This window comes from Octodon degus, unplaced genomic scaffold, assembly GCF_000260255.1.
Source record: "Octodon degus isolate 3935 unplaced genomic scaffold, OctDeg1.0 scaffold00279, whole genome shotgun sequence".
Classification (NCBI taxonomy): Eukaryota; Metazoa; Chordata; class Mammalia; order Rodentia; family Octodontidae; genus Octodon; species Octodon degus.
In genome coordinates this window covers 1,335,425-1,339,677 of record NW_004524855.1, presented here as the reverse complement: position 1 = coordinate 1,339,677, position 4,253 = coordinate 1,335,425, and positions in this window count along the sequence as shown.

Here is a 4,253-nt window from a genome sequence, read left to right as displayed (position 1 = left end):
CCGCGGGCGACGTGTCCGTGTGCCCAGGACGTGCGTGCGCGCCCGCAAGTCCGGAACCCCGGGGCCCGGGCTGGGCTCCGCACTCGACGCCCGGCCACAAAGGGCGCGAGCGACGCCCCCTCCCCAGCTGCGCGTATTATTTGCGCGGGGAACATTGTCTGGAGTCCGCAGCCTCGCGAGGAGGGAGCTGCCCCGGCTTCCGGGGCTTCGGAGTCTGATCTACCCTTTGGGACAGCGAGGGGCGGGGCCTCCGTGCTGGGCGCCTGGAGGACCCCGGGACCGAGCAGAGAGCTCCGGGAGCAGCGGATGGTCCTTGTGCCTCGGGAAACACACAGCCTGGGAAATAGGGGAGTGAACGGGACCGCACGCCATTGATCAGGCGCGGGGATGGGCACATCCCGGGAAATATAGGCCGGTACCCAGCCGCAGGTGGCGGTCCTCTGCAGTCGTAGCACTGGGAGGCCGGGGCAGGAGGACTGCAAGTTCAAGCCCGGGCAACTTAGTGACTTAGCGAGAGCCTGTCCCCAAATTTAAAAAATGCTTTTACAGAAGTTGAGGCTGTAGTTCAGTGTAAAGTCCTGGCTGGTTTCAGTGCCCCAGTAGCTGGGGCAGGGGGCAAAGGGCTAAGGATAGCGCAGGTTTTGGGGGCCCTGGCCCAGCCCAGCTGGATAGGCTGAGAGGATGGGGCCCGGAAAGTGGCCTGGTTGGGTCTGAAAGGGGCCTGGGGCCTGTGGGTAGTCAGGCTGACAGGGGTGGGATGGGGGTGCAGAAGGCAGGGGCGGCGCCTGTGCTCCTAACGCCCTCCGCAGAGCAGGCAACTGCCCTATGCTAGCGGGGATCAGGGGGGCCCTTCCATAGCCTCCAGGATCCTCGCAGCCACAGCCGGGTGTCGCGCTCTGTGCCCTCCATGCCCTCCACGGAGGAGGGTGTCAGGGTCACCCAGGGGCCCAGCTCGCATCCGGCTCCCGGCAGTGGAAGTGGCTGCTGGGCTTTCACAGGAGGGGTCGTGGGTGACCCCAGCTTTTTGCTCAGTTTTTGATTAGTGACACATTCTTCCCCGAGGGCATGGTGGTGTTTTCCTGCTGTCTTCTCCATCCCTCAGGTCCCTCCCGAAAACCAGCAAAACCAGTGCAGACCAGCAGTGCCTCCCTTTCCCGAGGCTCTGGGCCGGTTGCCTGGGGCTGGAGGATCCTGGTGGAGCTGAGGGCCCAGGAGATCTTGGGGGAGGGGAGCTTTGAAGGCCACACCCACCTGACAGGCCAGGAACTTGGTCCTGGTGATCCAGGGGAGGGTGGAGGGTGGAGGACAAAGGGCATCAGAAGGCTTTCTGGAGGAGGGGTGGGGCCCTGACTAGGTTCCTGGGGACAAGATGCCGGTGGCCAGGCTAGGAGTCCAGGGCTCCAATAGAGGAGAGAGGCCAAGCCCACGCGGGCCAGTGCCCATGTCTTCTGTCCCTTTCTGTCCTGCCACTGGCTGGTCTCTGCTTGAGGGGGCCTAGGGGACTGGCTGACCTTCCCGCCCGCAGAGTCCAAGGGCCCAAGACTTTAGAAGAGAGCCCAAGGGCCGAAGGCTTCTTCCAACCTTGAGGAACCCACCTTCTTCCTCTGCTGGGCCAGCAGCGCTGTCTAGGAGGACTGCTTCTGGGGATCCAGCCGCTTCCTGGGACCCGGCCAGGACCTCATTGTGATCATTGATCTTTATCAAGGACAGAAGATGCCAGCTGGGTGGCAGTGAGCCCAGCCCCTCACAGGGAGCCAAGTGGGTGAAAGACTGGCGGGGGAGGGGTCAGGGTCAGTCATGAGGGGAGCCAAGGGGCTGGAGGGTGTCCTCCACCCTCCCCACAGACCACCTGCCACCTCCTCCTGTCCTGCCTGCCTCCGTCCCTCCCTCCCTCCTTCCTCTTCAGTGCTGGGGATTGAATTCCAAGGCCTTCACACTGAGCTACATCCCAGCCACTTGTCTGGTTATTTATGTATTTATTTAATTCTTTGAGACAGTCTAAGTCTCTAAGTCACCCCGGGTGGCTCCAGTTTACTATCCTCCCCCTCAGCCTGGGAGTGCTGGGATGCCAGGAAGCTCACTGGCCAGCGGGCGTCACACCCAAGGGCAGGGAGAGAGGACAGGTTGCAGATCAGGCCCTAGGGTGAGGAGGGGCCGCCTTTTCTGGGGTAAATGGTGCATAGCACAAGGACTTCCAAGCTGTTTCTCAAGCCTCTAAGTCCCACTGATGTGGAATTTCGTGAATGGGCTGCTCCTTGCCAACTGTAACTCAGCTTTCCAGGCCTGCAAGAGCCAGCAGAGAAAATCAGCTTATAAGGAGAAAAAGCAGATTTTGACGCAGTTTCCAAGGTCCAAGGCCGAGATCAGTGGCTGCGATCACCCAGGCACCCGTGGAAGGGGCCTTCGGGCCCTCCAAGGCCATGCCCCCAGGACCTGTGGCCTGCCCACTAGGCCCTGCCCTTTAAAGTACTAGCACCTCCCCACAGTGCGGAGCAGTACCAGGCCTGGGTCCCCAAAGAGAGCCCTCCCCTGGCGCCCGGTTTAGGTGTGCCAAAGGCCTCTGGGGTCCAGCACAGGGTCCAGGCCAGGCCGAGCCTCCTGCAGACAGTGGCTGTTGTCCCTGCACGTGACCTCAGCCTCTACCACAAGGCAGGAAATGGGATCTCCACCCCACCTTGGCCAGCGAGGACACACAGGATACAGCTCGGTCATCCAGCTGCCCATGGTACAAACCCCAAGTCCGAAGATGCCTGCTTTCCCAGGCCTCCCAGGCTCTCTCAAGAGGCTCCTGGCTGGGGCCTGCCCCGTCACCTCCACGCCATTCGAGGCCACTCTAGCTGGCTTATAAAAGGGCAAAGGGGCTGGGAGAGTGATGGCTTTGGTGGCGTTCCAGGAGCTGCAAGCTGCAATGGTGCTACCTGCGCCTGATCCACGCCGTCTATGCTGGAAACGGATGGGACAGGCGGCCAGGGCACAGTCCTTCCAGGGGAGCGCTTCAAGGTGCTGTTGTTCTTTATGTTTTCAGGATTTCCATTCATTAAAAAGTAATCATAACCAGGCACAGTGGTGCACGCCTATAACCCCAGCCCTGGGAGGCTGCGGCAGGACAATCCCTGGAAGTTCAAGGTTAGCCTGGTCCACAGAGTGAGTTCAAAGCCAGTCTGAAACTACATAGCAAGACCTTGTCTCAAAAAAAAAAAATAGTAATCAGCTTTTAACTTTATAATAGGGGACAACTTACTCTGGCCCCCCTCCTGTCCCTCTCTCGGACAGGAGCTTTCTTTCCCTTAATAAATATATTCTACTAAACAAACAAACAAAACCAACTTATAATAATTCATGAAGCTACTGCCACTTGCAGCACATATAAAGATGTACCTATTTACATACCCACGTGTAGACTTCTGTTACTATTCCTGCCCCGGTTTAGGGCCATAACTTCTGTCACCTTTTTCCCTACTGAATTACAATCTAATCCTCCTAACAAAAATTGACAGAACATGAATCATCTGTATTGGTGTTTTCTTTTGAAAAGGGCACTGGCAGGCAGGGGAGAATAGTAGAATAAGTGCTTGCCTGGCAAGCTCAAAGTCCTGAGTTCGATCCCTGGTATCACCAAAAAAGAAAACGAGAAAAGGGCACTGATGAAGCTGTCGTCCCTGGGCCCCCCAGTGCAGTGGGTGGCCCCACATGTCTGCCCATCAGCTCTGCCTCGTCTGCCCCAGGTGTGCCTGGCGCCCCAGGCCTCCCGTGCAAGCACAGCACCCCTTCCTGTCTGTGCCCCACACCGCACTGCCTCGCCAGTCGCAGGTCCCCATCTGCAGCCTCCTGAGCTCGGACTGGGTCTGGGGTCTCCTGGTAGTCGGCAGAAGTTCCTACTGAGCGGGAGGGATGGGGGAGCGCGGGGGGGGGGGGGGGGCCTCCGGAAGTGACTTGATAGCCCACCCTTGTGCAACCTGCCCCGTTTCCAGACAGAGCTGCAGCCACCTTCTCTTCCAAACTCCATCCAGCCTCCAGCATCTTCGTTCCCACCAGCGGTGCCGCTCATCTTCCTGGCCGTCAGTCTCAGAATCTGGGGGCTTCTGCCACTCGAGCCTCCCGCCCTGCGCAGGCCGTGTGCGGGGCAGATCCTCCCGCTGGCCTTAGCCTCTGCGTCCCCGAGACCCCCACGCTGCCTGGGCCCCTGGCCTGGCTGGTCAAGCAGGGATGGGGAAAGGGAGGAAGGCACAGACTGCAGAGCTTCCTGGGCTGAG